This window comes from Ambystoma mexicanum, chromosome 11 (assembly GCF_040938575.1).
Source record: "Ambystoma mexicanum isolate Mex_15411 chromosome 11, UKY_AmexF1_1, whole genome shotgun sequence".
NCBI lineage: Eukaryota > Metazoa > Chordata > Amphibia > Caudata > Ambystomatidae > Ambystoma > Ambystoma mexicanum.
This window is the reverse complement of record NC_090934.1, coordinates 1487945724-1487963365: the sequence shown is the minus strand read 5'-3', so window position 1 is coordinate 1487963365 and position 17642 is coordinate 1487945724. Positions and strand designations below refer to the sequence as shown.

Sequence of the window (17642 nt, the reverse complement as noted above, 5' to 3'; positions counted from 1 at the left end):
GACCAAAGATTCCGAAGTTTATTCTGATGCATAGTACTAACTGCGGGGTTTTGGATACCCAGATTTGGAACGTTACTATAAAGGGTTTATTTTAAAAAAGGCAGCATATTATTTTTCAGTGGGAGGTGGGCTAGAGCCCTTTTGGGTGCTAATTGAAAGATGTAAGCTGAATGGTTTTCCGTTACATGCTGTTACCTCAATGGGCCGTCTACCTGGGAGGGGAAGTAGACTACCAACTATTACTGTGTCTAAAGAAGTCTTGATGTGGTGGATGAGTCTTTTTCAGGGGAACTTGTACTTACACTATGGAGCCTCTATTTGGCTGAATCCGAGCTTGCAAATAGCCAATAAACCCTTATGTTGGAGGAGTTGGATCTTGAAAGGGATTTTGTGTATTAGAGATGTGGTGCATGATGGTTGAATTTTATCATTCGAGGAGCTGCAGAGGACATTTCATTTGGCAAGGAGGGAACTGAATAGGTGTATGAAGTTGAAAACGCTATTGGGTGAAAGATTGACTATGCTGGCGGGACCACTGGAAGAGATATCAGCGGGTGGTCAGATTCTTATGTCATCCCCACGGATGATATACACTTATACTAGCTTGATGCCGGTATGTTCTAAGGATGTGGATGCTGGGAGAAAAGCTTTGGAGAAATGGAGACAGGAGTTAGGTTGTGATATTACGGAAAAGGAATGGGAATCCATGTGGGGGGTAGGGTATAGAAGCAGGTTGGATCTGAGGTTGACTGATTCATCTGAAAGTGTTAGGGCATCTATATTGGGCTCCGTTGCGTATGTATAAACTAGGACTGGCTGGTGATGACTTGTGTTGTGGGTGTGGGAAGGAGACAGGAACGTTAATTCATATGTTGTGGTATTGTTCTCGGGTGTTAGAAATTTGGATGGATATGCTAGATAGACTGGAGGCGATCTTGTCTATAGGTTTTCCTAGGATGCCGATGCAGGTGTTGCTTTTATCAGGTAAAGGGCGTTGTGCGGTTACCCATCGGTATGGACAATGGGTTGATAAAGCTCTTGTTGTTGCAGTGAAGCAAGTACTGATGTTGTGGAAGACGAGGAAGAAGTCTAGAGTAGAGAATTGGATTAATGATTTGTTGGTATTATCGAATTTTGAACGGGTGATGTTTGTGAGACAAGGGAAGGAGGATAAGTATCAAGCCCTTTGGAAGCCATTTACAGACTTATATGGTGACTATGTATCTGAGGATTAGCAACTCCTATTGGACCCAACCACCTGATTCTATATGTACGCATTAATTGAGAGCTCCCCCAGTCTTGTTTTTGCTCTGTTTTGTGTCGTCTGTGTGTTGTCTTTCTGTTTTTGTATTGTTCTGTGTCTTCATTTTCGATATGTGAGAATGTGAATAGGTGTTTTATTTTGGTTGTGGTTTCAACTTTGATTTACATTCGCTGAAATGTTTCTGTGTTTATGCATATTTCGAAATGCTTTCATTTACCTGCCTATGTATTATTGAGTGTTGAGTTCAATACTTTGTTAAACTGTTGGCGATATGTATTCTGATTGTTTGAAAATCTAATAAATAAATAATTTAATTAAAAACAAAAATAGGTCTCATCAATGCAAGATCCCTCCAAGCGCACGCTCTAGACATTCTGGACATCCTATCCATCAATGACCTTGATATCCTGGCTATCACGGAAACTTGGTTGAATCCTTCTTCCGGTCCATCACTAGCATTAGCCCTACCAGACATATACTCCATCCTACGCTCGGACAGAACCTCCGCCAAAGGAGGGGGAGTCGCGTTCATTTCCAAAACAGTATTAGAATTAAGATTGACTAATAACCAGCATCTACCCTCTACCGAACTACTATCAATTAAACTAAACACCTCCCCCACAACTACCATCACCATGGACTTGATTTACCGACCGCCCGGCAATACTACTACCTTTGAAGATGACATCTCACATTTACTAACGACTAATACTAAATGTAAATCACAAGTTATAATCTTAGGTGATTTTAACCTAGGTCTTGTTGACCCTAATGACATCAAAGCAGCCGCCCTCATGGACACCATTTCTGAGTTAGGATTTACTCATCGTATTATCTGTCTCACACATAACAAAGGTCGCACACTTGATTGGTTAGCAGACCTTAACTGTAATATCAAGGTACTGGCCAATACACAATACGCATGGACGGACCACCATCTAATCACCTTCTCCCTTGATACAGCCACACCGAAGCTCTTACCCATTCAAGCTCAAGCTTCAATGATAAGATGTAAACGTAACCTCACAATTCAAAACATGCTACCCTTATTACGTCCCATCACGCATCCCACTACTACCTTCTCAGACCCATCTGATCTAGTGGATCTATACAATGACACCATCCTTAACGCTATTAATAAGATAGCCCCTCTCAAAGTACAGAAATCCAAGCCTAGTGCCCACATTAACAAATGGTATACACCCCACTTAAAAACTCTTAGAAAAGAGAAACGCTCAGCGGAATGCAGATGGAAAAAATCTCCATCTATACAAAATAAAGATTTATTCAATGCAGCCTCATTTAATTATAACATAGCCAGCTAACTCCAATACTAAGGAGCTGTTCAACATCCTAAAAGAACTGGAATCACCTGCCCCCATACCCGACACCTGCACCAAGGACACCCTATGGTGTACCAGCATACAGAATCCCCTACAAGACAAAATTACCCTACTACTGAATAAAATATCCATCAATAAAAATCTTATTGATAATGATCTAATACAAAATACATTCCCTACCTCCAGCTTGAATCTGCCACAATTCAGCTTCAAACCTCTATCCACTAAAGAAGTAGAGAATATTATACTCAAACTAAAACCTTCAAACTGTAAGGTTGATGCCTGCCCGGCCACGCTTATCAAGGATGCAGCCAGCGAGCTGGCTCCTTTTATCACCACATTCATTAATGCATCATTTGACACAGGTTCTGTTCCTACTAACCTGAAAAGATGCCTGGGTACTCCCTGAAAAAACCTACATTGGACCCTAACAATCCGTCCAACTATAGACCGATTACCACAGTTCCTTTCCTGTTGAAAATACTGGACCGTGCAGCATACATCCAGATCCAGAAACATTTGGAAACCAATAACCTGCTTGGTTTAAGACAATCAAGCTTTAGACCAAGATATGGAACTGAAACTGCACTTATTGATCTAAAGACACAAATCCAGATGCTAAAAGGCAAAGTGAAATCTTCCCTTCTCTTACTACTTGACCTATCTGCGGGATTTGACCTTGTGAACCATGAAATCCTCTGCAAACACTTGTCATCTGCCGCACACTTCTCCGACCAAGCCAATTCATGGATTAAATCCTTCCTCTCTAATAGATCTATGAGGGTCTTTGCGGCAACTGCATCAGCCCCTCCCACACCAGTCTCCTGCGGAGTCCCACAGGGTTCCTGTGTGTCACCCACACTTTATAATGTCTTCACCAAACCTTTATTTGATATACTTGATTATCTGGGTGTCACATATACTAACTATGCAGACGACACCCAGATACTCATTCCTATCACAGGTGACTACGCCATAGACAGTAAAAAGTTGAACGACATATACAGCACCATACAATCATGGATGGCTAATCATGGATTATGTCTTAACGACGACAAAACAGAACTATTACTACTAGGTACCCCTGCCAAACTTAATAAATTAGGAACTCCCTTCACAGCCTTCAATATCGACGTCAACATTATTAAAGTAGCAAATAACGTGAAAACTCTTGGTGTCTACATTGACTCCACTCTATCTCTTACGAGACAAACTAATGCCTTAGCATCTGCAACTTCCTATACATGCAAGCTTATTACCGCTTGCCGCCATTACCTATCCACCCCCAACTGCATCACAGTAGCAAGAGCCCTAGTACTATCCAAGTTAGACTATTGTAATGCGCTCTACTTAGGCACCTCCCAACAGAATATCAATAAATTGCAAGTTCTCCAAAACAATGCTATTAGATCAGCCTGCAACATACCTAGAAAGACTAGACAGAACCTAAAGTGGTTGAACATCAAGCAAAGAACAGATTTTAAATCACTCTCACTAATACACAAGTGCCTCTACAACCAGACACCCACCTACCTTTGTGACACCTTTACTCGTCACACATCACTGCAACCAAGCAGAACTTCCCAGTCTCACTGTGTCATTATACCACGTTTTAACCAACAACGGGCAGGAGGGTCAGTTTCACAGTAATGGCAGCAAAAAAATTTAATACACTTCCTATTTCCATTAGAGCTGAACCCTCCTTCATGGCTTTCCGCAACAAACTAAAAACTTGGTTGCGGGATCAAGATCATAACACACCTAACTAGCTACTACCGTAACACCAGTCATTGCTGTAAATTGTATATAAGATTGTAAATGTTAAAATGTATATCCTATGCCATTGTAAATATTTGAATGCTATATGTAACACTGTATAAACTGTAAGAACAGCGCTCAGCTGCCTCAGGGCTGAAGGCGCTCTACAAATAAATAAATACTAATACAAAAAATACAAATACAAATGAACACTGAGTCTCTCCTAACAATGTCACAACTTACTCGACCGCCGTCTCCTTGCATGTGGTCCTCCCTCATGTTACCTCACCTAGGGTTAGGATCAGGTAGCAGCTGCCTTCCCCTAGCCAGATTGGAGGAGACTTTAGGCTGCGATTTAGTGATGACTCCGTAGGATTAATCACACCATTCTATTTGAACACTGCTATATAGAACCGTGTGTCCCAGGAAGGGCAAGAGTAAGTGTTTGGAACTGTATGACTTCCATCACATACAGTGTGAACCACTAACATAGGAAAGCTCATGTTAGACCATCCTGGATACTGTTTTTATAAGAAATCCCATTTTCATTTCTAAACATCCCTGATTGTTCCTTCGGGTGTTGCACCAAGCCCATACTTTATACATAAGCACCACAGAACAAAAAAAAAAGAAAAAAGTCACTCTCTTATGAACCATATCCACTGTGTCTAGTCTGTCTTTGCCCAGTTTTAACACTATATGGGGCATGGAAAGGGTAGAAGACACCACTGTCCTGTCAGCTCAGTACATTTGTGGAAAGCCCTGAAGGTATGAAGGGACTGACTCTGTATCTTTGTACTTTTTACCTGAGCGCGTTACCGACTGCAGGACTGATTGTGAAACTTTCATTATCTTGCCCGAACCCGAATTGGTGAAGGTCACTAAGTCTCTTCAAGGATACATTTTAAAGGAGCATGGATATGTAGCAACCTACTTGGCTTGCAGGGTGTTGCTTTTTAGTTCCCGACTCTCCAAGTGGAAGAATGGCCACAGTAGTCGTATGTGCTGTCTTAAAGGTATAGTAAATACTTTTGATTCTTAAGCCCGCAGAATATATATGTAAAAATATATATTGTTTATAACAAAGTAGTACATAAGATATAACTACAAAATATACAAGTAACGAAGTAAAATTACTTTTCAGACTTTATGGCTGAAAACATAGAAGGTCGTCCTAGCGGGCTCGGAGCACTCACATTAGGCAAGGAAGTCAAAACTTTGGTACACACAGTCTCCGACAACACAATTATGTGAAGTACCAAAGTTAAGACTGTATTTTACAGGAATTAATGGGTCATATTAATCTATGAAAAGTAAGTAGAAATTGTGCGCACAGGGTCATGAGAGCAGTTTGGATCCAAAGACGAACTCAAGAGGAAAAGAGGACCCATCCAAGGCAGTCCAACTCAAGAGTTCACTCTCCTGGATGAGAGAATCAGAGTGATAAATAGTGACGTCACCAGTGTCGATGGTCGGAGTGTTGTTCTGGAAAGGCTAGCTCAACTAGGGAGCCCAACAACCACAGAGGAACAACCTCCCCACGCTCCCCACTTGCCCTTCCATGTGGGTCTGGGAACTCTAACAAGATCCCAAAGAAGTTGTAAAGAGGGTGGTGCAGTGACGAGTGCATCCCTTGGAGCAGCAGTAGGCATTGCTGCAAATGACAGACAGCAGAATGGCAGTTTCTGCAACAGAAATCATCAGTAGAATGGAGTTCAGCAGGACCCCAGAAGATGGGCAAGCGAAGGAAAGTTTACTCAGTAACTCAAGACCAAAGATCCAGTACTTCGTCAAAGTCATGGCTTCCGGGGTTTGTAATCTTGCACAATTCATTGTAATGACCCATGGGATTTTCTGGGAAGATGCAAGCCTTTCCTCTACTTCTGACTTTGTCATCACCCCCATTTCCATATCTATATCCAAACTGATACCAGAGGAAGCCTCCAGATGAATTTAATGAGCACATGGGAGAACTGTTGCTTGGAGAAAAGTGACAGGTTAAAAGATTGAACTACCAACATCAAACCAGCATCTACCACCACTGTGGTGCACTCCAAGGTATGAATGGGCATGGTCACTGAAGGAGTAACCTGCAGCGTTGACCGGGAATGTGTAGTCACTGACTAGTCAGACTTCGACAGGATCAACATGGATAAGGTCATGGACAAAGATGTTGGCTTCACACCAATCGCAGTTGACAAAGATTTGCAAATCATGCTTTGTCACCGGCACAGCGTTGGTCACCAGGTAGCAGATGACAGAGACATAAACTTGAGCAAGTATAGCGTTTCCGTTTATACCACTGAGAGGGCGCGACTGACTCAACGGCAGATCCTGCAGCCTTGATATTGCTAGTGAGCAGGGGAGCCTCTCCCGTGGACAAGACAGGTTATGCAACTTCTCCAGTCACTATCTCAGACTTGGTGACTCTGAATTTCTGGGTGGTGGGGAGGAGCTAGCATCTTAGCCAGGATAAGGCCAGCACCTATAACCCTTTTATCTCCAGTTACTCAGTTTCCAGACAGGGTCCTCTTCCTGGAGGTAATGACTAACATTTCAGCCTCTTTGCTGCCAGGCTACTTTTTATTGTTTCTTCCCACTGTTGAGGATAGAAAGTCCACACTGATCTGAGAAGAGATGCTGCCTCCTGTCCTTGACACTCTCCTGAGAAAATGACTTGCAGATGGGACAATTCCCTGGGTGTGACAGGAGTGTAGGCAATAGCTGCAGTCAATAGGACAGTTCGCATCCGCCGGTATCTCGCAAACACTTTAAAAAGTGATTTCTAGTGAGGGGCAGAAACATTGGCTCTAGTTTCCTGCTCGGACATCTTCAGTGAGCGAGGGGGCAGTTCTCCCTCAGATTAGCATGCAATAAAACAAGAAAGAACTGTTACCATAAAGTTAGATTGTTTCATATGGACAAAGACAATTGACAAAAATAAAAATACCAAGACGTTCAGGTCAAGCAAGCCGAAAAAACATTCAGCTGCCAATCCCGTGCTCTGGAAGTACGTACACAGAAAAGGGACTGTGGGCCGAGAGTCCAGCCTGTGCACACATATAAAACGCTTCTATGTCTAATGCTCGCTTGTCTCCTCTTCCCGCAGATCTCCCACGAGTATGAAGGAAAGGCGACAGGATGTTTGGGTATAAAGGAGATTTTACCTCCTAAACCAAAACATTCCTGTGATGTTGCAATCTGAAGACTGCTTTCCAGCAACAGTACAGTCTAAACCAATTTAATCAAAGGCATAGACAGAATGAAGAAATTAGTGGGGGAAAAAACCTTTGAGAATCTTTTCACTGGCATTTGATAATGAAAACGACACAATCCACCAATCACTGATCAACAGAAAAACATTTACACTAAAGGTCATCAAAGGTCAGGAAACCAAACAGAAATCATTCTGAACACACTCCTGAGAAGGTCTGTAGGTAGAACAGCAGTTTGATAAGAATCCCTCCCACCACCATCCACCCCCCAACAGTTAAAACCCTCATGGGCTAAACCCACCATAGAAACTGTTGCCTTACCACATCCACCCAGCCTTTTGCCACCTAACACATAGGCCTCCAGGGTCAACCCTCTCTGTCTGTAGAAGAAGCCTCCCAGCCAGGGGACGCACGGTCCATCTGGGTCTCTTCTTGTAGGGAGTCGAAAAGGTATTTTGCACTGTCTGGGCTTTGAAGCTGAAAACAGTCAGAACCTCTCTTTTGCTAGAAAGAGTAACTTCACCCTCAAGGCCCACTCTAGGAATGCTTGCTGGGCAGTCTCGAGTTTCCCTCTTCCAGTGGTGTGTAGTCATACTATCATCTGGGAAGAGAAAGCCCACCACTCTCTACAGTATACGCTACTGGCACTTCATTGGGTCCAAAATAAGCCTCTGTCTAAACGAGTCGGTCGGACCATTATCGCCAGACTTTGGTGTCCCCACCCAGACAGTGAGACTATGACAGCTGAGAATGGTCATCTGCAGAGCAGATGTATCAGTGGTCACCTGCTTCATTAGCTTGGTGGTAAACAAGTCCTGCAAATGCAGCCTTTCATCGAGATCATGAATGATGCATGGAGGGATTTCTCCAACCTCTCTGACAGGTCTCGGCGTAGCTTATTTTCAGAGACCAGCAAGTAGGAAAGTGCCATCAGAACCTTCTTGTTCATGTGTTTTAATGGCCTTGTTTGCAACATGGGCGCAACATCCACCCAGCCCTTCCAGTTTCATGATAGGGTAGGATTCAGGCACCCTTCCCACTCACATGCTAGGTCCCTTTGACGCTGTAGCGACACCGAAGTGATTGCTTGCTCGCAATTCAAATGTATTTCATAAATTGATGTCCGGATGTACAGGGAATGGCTGCAAAGTTTGGAACGTTCAGAATGATTTCTGACTAACATTAAACAGGCTTTCATGGGAAGAAAAATGGCCCGATTGCTAAATAAGTGAGTAATATGCAGGCTAGGTAAATCTTGAGAATATGACGGCGTGTTCCAATGTGACCAGATTAAACATTTGTATGCAAATAGATTAATTGAATGCTGTAGTAAAAAAACACTTATTTTGCCTTAGTCATGGAGGTCAGGAAAACTTTGGAACATCTTACATATTTCAAATTCTGTTTGAGCTTGCAGCTTAAATGGGAAAAGGAAAGCAGCACACGTAACATTGTGAACAGGTAGGATTGCTCTGCAGACCAGAAAGTTGAGGTGTATGGGAAAATGTAAGCCTTTGACTTTAGCAAACCATGTGGGTCTACTCTTTAGTACGCCGGCTCATGGCTTTCCCTTAGTCCCCATTTGTGGCTGTTGGGCCATGTGTTCAAATGTGTACCAGACACTAATGTTTCTAATAAATAACATCTGACAAGTACATTTTGCATGTAATTAGGTTCCTACTTATATGGAATACAGGATTCACTGTCAGACTTTCCGCTACATCGACTTATTTAACTCGTATAGAACATTGTAGATATGTGAGGTACTAGTTTGTGTAAAAAATAAAATAAAAGGTTCACTAGTCTGATGTGTCCAAAAGGGAAACAAATACAGCAGAATTTTAATAAATGAAGAATGTATTGTCATTTGTTCTCATGGTTTGTACAGTTTAGTCATTTGCATGGATGAATTAAATGCTCTGATAGTGTTTTATATTGCAGATTAATATGTTGTTGTAGCATAATAAGTGTCTATAATTGTGCCAATTAGTGCTTCTAATGTTGTGGCTCTGATGTTGTACCTCGGGACTTGCCTCACATTTTCTGATGGTAGGGGTCTGAAAGGTAGCAGGTTTATTAAAAAACCTTGCAGATTTGTAGGCCATCTAAATCGGTCTTCTTTTCAAAAACACAAACATGCTGACAAGACATTGTATAAACTGAGCATTTCGATATTTGTAACAGGCCATCATGACACAATCCAAGCATGTTAATTTAAACGAGAGGTAGTTAGCTCCTATCGACAGTCCCAAAACATTAAACTAGTGCTGTTTCTCAATGTACATATTAGTTTTTATTCAATAAATTCATATACAAAATTCATTAATTTCCAAACGTACTCAATATTAAAACACTATGTAAAAAACAATCCATTGTCTAAAACATATATTTCAACGGTGACAAAAAAAATAACCTAATCTAATAGGTAATAATCCAAGTTCTTTTGGCTGATAACTACTACTGAGATGTTGTTAACTGTCTTTAGTGTAGTTGTTTTTACCCTATCATCAGGATTTTTATCTTTGAACGGTTATCTACTTAACCAGATACATGAACTCGACATGTTTCAGTTCTCATCAGTTATTTTCAGAACTTTCTTCAGGATTATTTGCCACTGTACTGTGCAAATTAAAGTAGAGCTACCACCACGGTGGATTCTTTGGGGTGTTCCTCTCATAGTTTAGTGTGTACAATCCAAGCATGAACATCCCTTTGCAGGCACCGCACCAGGTCCTGTGAATGGTGATCCACTGCAGCGCGAAATAAAGGCTGTCAGCATCATTCAGAACCATTTAGGAGCATTCAAAATGATTTACTTACATTAAAAACAAATTATTATGACACATGTCTTTAATTACTCCACAGTTCTTGGGGCAGAAAAACAGAGGCGTTGGCTGTTCAATTCAGCACATCAGTTCTCTCTCTGCTTGTGCTCCAGCGAGCATTCTAGGACCAGTGGCAGCTCAAACCAGCCAATGGGTTTGCCAGGGGTATCATCACCTCCGGACCCCTTCTCCCCTCACTCCAAAAACTTGGGTTACAATGGTGCATTTTCATATACTTTCTGTTAACAATTAGGCAAAAAGCCACACTGTTTGCAATTGGTTTTGTATGGTAGACTGTGAAAATAAGGACGCCAGGCAGACAAGACTCCAACGGGAGTTTATTGATTAAGATAAGCGTGACAGCAGGCACCTAACCGAGCTGCAGCTCCAACTGAACTGAGACTCCCGCACCAGTCAGGCACATCAAATCAAAACATTCCTAGAACCCTATGACTCATAATAGAGTTGCTCTGTACGAAATACACACCACACGGTACTCTCGTGAACCAACATACAAGGATACGTGAATACATAATAGTGCTGTGCACTTTGCCCATCACAACACATCTCACCCCTTACATTTGGATCAGATTTATTTTTACATAGTAGTCTTTAAACCAACTGGGTTTGTTCTTGACTCTTCCTGACCTAGTCTCTGTTCCAAGTTTTGTTTGACTGTCATCATCAGAGTCTTCATCTAACAGCTGATTGCTTCCCTTATCACAAAAATCAGCAAGATTGTTATTGCCTTCATCACATTTACCGTGTTCGTTGCTTTCAACACCAACTGGACATTTCACTAATCGGGACATCGACCAACATTCTCCTCCCTCCATAATAACCACATTGCCCCTTATAGCAGATATCTTTTTAGGACCAATATATCTGCTTTCCACACACTTGGACGCAAGTCTAGGATTCTTAATGAGTACCAGATCCCCCACTTTCCAATTGTTCACCCTAGCCTTCATGTCCTCATCAAACCTCTCTTTGTACACATCCTGTGCCTCCTTGATGAGCGTCATGATCTTTCCACGGTCAACATTGGCACTTTTAGCCAAGTCCAGCCAACCCGGACAAAGCTTCGTGCCAGGTTGTCTTCCTTTCAGAGACATGAATGGAGAAATGTTTGTAACTGAGTGTGGCGTAGTACAATAGTTCCATATCATTTCCTTCAAAATACAAGACCATTTCAAACCTGAAGCCATAGCTAGTTGTAGACCACCCTTTATAAACCTATTAGCTCTCTCCACAAGGCCATTAGCCCTGGGGTGATACAAAGCTGTTTAATGTACTTGATGCAGAATTTTTTCAAAAAATTTAGCATTCTCTCAGAACAAAATTGCACCCCATTATCAGTGACCAACTCTGCCGGGAAACCCTCTCTGTAAAACACTTCTTCGAAAAATAGCACCATTTCAGCAGTGGTAGCCTCACGCAAAGGCTTCCATTCAATCCATTTGGAATGGTAATCTACTAACACTACGAAATATTTGTATTCATCACCAAGATTCTGTATTGGCCCAATCAGATCAACTGCAACTTTTTGCCAGGGCTCACTAGGTACTTTGACAGGCGTAATTGGCACTTCTCTAACAATCCTGGTCTTGTCACTTTTCTCACACTCTCTACAGCCTCTGACACACTTTTCTGCATCACTATCAATCCCCGGCCACCAAAAAGATTGCCGCAAGTACCTCTTGGTTCCCCCCATACCTAGATGTCCCTGATGCGCTATGTTTACTAAATGAGATCTAACCCCAGTGGGGGGTACTATCCTGCTTCCTTTCCTGAGTTTGCACCCATCCTCCGACAAACTTAACTCATCCCTCACACCAAAATACCTTTCATATTCCTTTCCAATCACATTCTTGTGAGGCCATTCTTCTTTAGTCCACACCTTGACTTGTTTTAATATCTAGTCCTCCTCATCAGCACTTACCCATCTCTCTTTATCAATGGCATCATACTCAATCTCGGCAATACTAACATTTTGATATTCTGGCATTTCACCACTTTCACCATCTCTTACAGGCAACCTAGACAAACAATCTGCAACCACATTCTCTCTCCCAGGAATGTAGCACACTCTGAAGTTATAGCTCATGAGTTCCACCATCCACCTCCAAATCCTAGGAGACCCTTTGGCCCGCTCAGAACTATTCATCAGTTGAACCAAGGGCTTGTGATCTGTTCTGACAAGGAAAGCTCGACCCCACAGAAAAAATCTAAAGTGTGTGATGGCCCATAAGACGGCCAAAGCCTCTCTTTCGATAACAGAATAATTCCTTTCTGCTCCTCTAGGTGGCCTGGACACAAATGCAATGACATGTTCAATCTTACCTGAATCAAACTGAGTCAAGGTAGCTCCCAATCCTAGGGTACTTGCATCAACTGAAAGCAGGGTCTTCCTACCTGATATAAATCCCCCTAATGACGGTGCCTTGGCAATCCCTTCCTTGATCTGCTGAAATGCCTCTTGACACTCTTTGGACCACTCATACCTCACCCCTTTCTTTAACAAATCTCTCAAAGGGGATGAGATGGATGCAAATCTACCCACAAATGTATGGTAATATTCCGCTAGTCCCATGAAAGAACTCAATTGGTCCTTGTCCTGAGGCTGGGGAGCATTACTGATACTTTCCACTAGCGACCTCTTGGGAGAAATGCCTTCTTTAGAAATCCTGTGTCCCAGGTACTCCACTTCCCCAACAGCTATCCTACATTTGCTCCTCTGGACTGTCAACCCCGCTTCTCTTAACTTACATAATACAGCCCTAAGTGCCTTGTCATGCTCTGACTCATCACTCGCAAATATCAAAATGTCATCTTGAAATACCGTTACGTTTTTCAGACCCTTCAACACCTCCTCCATCACCTTTTGGAACACAGAAGTAGCTGACGCTAACCCAAAGGGCATGCGATTATATTTGAACGTGCCTTCGGGTGTGATAAAGGCAGTAAGGTGTTGTGACTCTCTGGAAAGGGGAACCTGGTGATAGGCAGCAGAGAGGTCAATGACCGAAAACACTTTGGGCTCACCAAGGGTGGAGAGTGTTTCTGAAATATTGGGCAAAGGATGCCTTTCCACTAATATATTATGATTAAGACTACGTAGGTCTACACACAACCTCAATTTCCCATTGTTTCTAGCCAGAAGCACTATAGGTGACAACCACTCAGTAGCCGCCACAGGCTCAATCACACCTTTGCAAACTAAATCATCCAGTTCACTATGCAGTTGCGCTCTCATGTTTAACGGCACATGCCTCACTTTATGAACGATAGGTTGGGCATCCTTCTTCAGTTTTATATGATGCTCAAAATGCCTGAGCCTGCCCAAGTTTTCAGAGAAAACCTCTGGAAACTCCTTGGACCATACATCATCAATCTCAGCAATAGCAACGGGTTCAAGAGCACTGGCCTGCACCCTGACCCTCAGATTTTTCTGTTCCTCCCAACCCAATAGGGAGGCACCCGTCTTTGCGACCAAAATGTTAGCCTTGCATTCCTTCCCCTTATATGCAACTCTTGCAGAAAATTGACCCAGAATTTTAATTGGAGACTCTCCATAACCACAGGGTTGAATGTCAGGTGGGTTCAGAATTCTTTCATCCCTCTTCAGGGTTCTCTTCAAGGTGTCTTTCGATATGATGGTCCAGGGAGAGCACGTGTCTACTTTCATAACTATTTCTTGACCATCAATCATGAACACATCCACCGGCCCCTCCTTCTCTCCTCCAATGGCTAATACTTCAAACACATGCCTGGGACTTGAGTCCTGTGTAGTGGACACTTCCTGTATATTGTAACCCAAACAAACACTTTCTTCATTGTCGTTCCTGGATTACAGGAGATTTATCGATGAGCCCTTGCAAACATTGGTAAAGTGTCCCCAGCCTCTGCACTTGAAGCATTCAGCAAATTTCGCTGGGCAAGAAGGGTAATTTGATCCATGTCTGAGACTGCCACATCTGGTACATTTCATGCTCGACGCTCTCTTTCGGTTCATGTTGACACTCGGCTTCCTCTTTTGATCAACAGCACACACGGCTTGGGCACTTTGTTTGTCAATTCTCAGTTCCTTAACATATTTTGATGTTTGCTCTATACTCCTGGCTAGATCCACAGCCTCCTCCAGCTTCATGTCCTTGGTTAGCAACTTTTCTTGGATTCTGACATTGTTCGTACACCTCACCAGCTGGTCCCTGATGAGTGAGTCAGAGAGGTGTTCGAATTCGCAAGAGGGACTTAGAGTCCTGAAGGAGGCTATGTATGATTCCACTGACTCTGATGGCTCCTGCACGCGCTGGAAGAACCTGTGCCTCTCAAAATTCACATTCTTTCTCGGTTCAAAGTGATCCTCTAATTGCTTGAGGGCGAATGTATACTCCTCCAAATCTTCGGCTTCGGCACTAAGCCCTCTGCTTAGTCCATCAAACACAGTGCGCCCTTCTATTCCCAGATTATGAAGCAACAATGCCTTTTTACGAGCCGAACTGAACCTCTCTCCACCCATCGCTACCAAGTAGTTCTCGAATATGTTCTTCCACCTGTCCCACCTGATGGAGGGACGGCCAGGCTCGTTCAAGAAAGGCACAGTTGGGGGTATCGTTGCTGCCATGTCGCGGCAGACAACTGTGGCTAAGTGTGTGAGGCAACAGTGTAGAGAACGGAGCCTTCGATTGATTGCAGGGTCTTTCAGTAGTTCATTGTGAGTGCGTCACAATGCCCTTCAAAGAAGGCAGGGAGATTCCAATGAAAAGGGTGTTGCTCGGCAACCCAATAACAATGTCAGCATGGGAGAGGAGCTCTTTCCACGTCAGAGGGACACACCCACTTCCTCACCAGGTGCACGAGCTCAAGAGACTGCAGGCACGTGAATTGGTTTGCGTTCAGCCTCACGCAGGGCTGCAACAACGTTGCGAGCACGCGCTGAATTGGGAAGCGCAGCGCAAAGGCACACCAGCCCCCACCCTCCAGGGTACGCCTCCTGACCTGGTCTTGATCCTTCTTCCACTGGGCCTCGTTGCGCTCCGCCTGCTGTCACGCACAGAAGCAGGATGAACAGGCGTTGATCCGACAGGCCCCGGTAGGGGAAAGAAGACGAGCTAGTAGCACGACAATCCTCATCGCCAATGTGAAAATAAGGACGCCAGGCAGACAAGACTCCAACGGGAGTTTATTGATTAAGATAAGCGTGACAGCAGGCACCTAACTGAGCGGCAGCTCCAACTGAACTGAGACTCCCGCATCAGTCAGGCACATCAAATCAAAACATTCCTAGAACCCTATGACTCATAATAGAGTTGCTCTGTACGAAATACACACCACACGGTACTCTCGTGACCCAACATACAAGGATATGTGAATACATAATAGTACTGTGCACTTTGCCCATCACAACATAGACCTATGGCAAAAAGTGCACAAGAGCATTTTAAAAACATTTTCATGGTGGCTTTGCCCACAACAAATGCCAGTAAAAAGAAACGTTTTTATGCTGGCTGTTTACATATGGGTCCATGCGGGCTACACACATATATGCCAGTATTACTATGGGCGACTGTACAGTCCGACCTGCTGAATAGTCCATTGATGCCGGATGCAAAGTCTTCTTTCAGAAGCCTGCGGTCGGTGAGCAACCTGCAGCCAACTTTGGGATTACAGGCCCAATGACCACTGCTGTGGCAACCACAGCGGACACTGGTAAACCCACAGAAGCAGGTGCTTCTGCCTTAAAATATGACATGATGTGGCATTTGGAAAGCACCTGTGATGGCCCACTAACTTGGATAAGCCCCTTCCCTGAGTGTCTGCCTCTGCATACCAGTCCTTTGCACTTCTCTGCTCGTGCACTGCAGTGAAATCATTTTCTTGAGACGGGTGCTGGGGGTGCATTGGGGCTTTTTTCTCCTTGGATGAAGGCGCTCGTGTTGGGTGGTCTGCACTGCTATACAGTAAATATATGGTTCCAATGAAGAAGGGTCCCACGCATAGCTCTCAACCATTTGTCTTGCAAAGGCGGGTGAAATCACCCGATTTTGTTTTTGGCGGGTGAGACGCCCATTGAAATGAATGGGCGTGCAGGAGGCTTGGCGGGTGAGGCAGCCCTTTGCAAGGCGGGTGACACCCCCCAAAAGCGGGTGAGTTGAGAGCTATGGGAAAGACCCTGGAATCTCAGGAATTTTGGTGGGGGACAGCTTTTACTGATTGTTTTTTTTTTGTTTTTTTTATGCTTGCAGGACTGCGCTGCCACGGCTCCCTGCCCGAGTGTGGCTTTGTCTCTGCAACAATGACTGTAACGCTTCCAGCACATTGGCAAAAAGAATACAGGTGAAGCAAAATAACACGCGCTTATTTTGCTTCACCTTTCATTCTTTTTTGCCGACTTTCAATGCGAACATGCGTTTCTTTTGCTTTCGTTCTTTTTGCCCAGGTTAGGGTGGACTCAGCCCCAATGAACCACAGCAATCCGGTTTGCAGGCTGGACAACTCACCGCTGCACTACACAACCTGGTGAAAAACTACTAAGGTGAAAACCTTTGTGTTGGTTCTTGGAGTTTACATGCGCCCATTTTAACGTGTTGATTGTATGGAAGGCAAATGCCTTTTGTCCTATGCAATGTGGGTGGTTGTGAAAAGGCAATTTAATGAAATATGCATATTTCAATTTGAACTGCAAATTTCTGACGTCACATCACATTACAAGAGAGTTTACCTTTTTGACATGCGGGCGGAGCCATGTGGAAATGGGCGGAGTGTGTGACTGTGGGCGGGGCTACATCGCAGGAGTTTTGATTTTCAAACGTAGGCAGGTATGGGTGGCGGCCCCGAGGCATCCTCTGAAAGTCGAGTTGGGTGCTCTGAGGAGACGCACGCAGAGGTGGGGGGGGGGTCACGTGAGGAGACGCGGTGCTATGGGGAACACATGGCTGCTAAGGGCAAAGCAAGCATCGCGCGCGCGGACCGTTACAGGTCTGTGTCTACGCATGCGCACGGACCGTTTAGTGGTCTTTGTTTGCGCATGCGCATGGACCGTTAACAGGCTGTATCTGCGCCTGCGCACGGACCGTTTCAGGGGCCCATGTCTGCGCCTGCGCGTGACTCTCCATAGATTCCCGGGCGCTGCACACGATGGGCGGGAAGGAGCCGGCCTGATAGAGCATGGCGGCGCCCACTCATCGGGTTTTTATCTGGGCAGGGGTGCTGCTAATGATGGACTAGGTGCGCG

The 17642-nt window shown here is 44.1% G+C and overlaps 1 long non-coding RNA gene across 2 annotated transcripts in view; it reads right to left on the bottom strand.

The window, feature by feature from the left end:
- Positions 1-17328, bottom strand: part of LOC138504878 (uncharacterized) — a 456652-nt gene extending 439324 nt beyond the window's left edge. For both annotated transcript variants that reach the window (XR_011280030.1, XR_011280029.1), the window contains exon 1: positions 17130-17328. This is a non-coding gene — a long non-coding RNA (uncharacterized lncRNA). The remainder of the gene's footprint in view (positions 1-17129) is intronic.
- Positions 17329-17642: the final 314 nt, after the last annotated feature.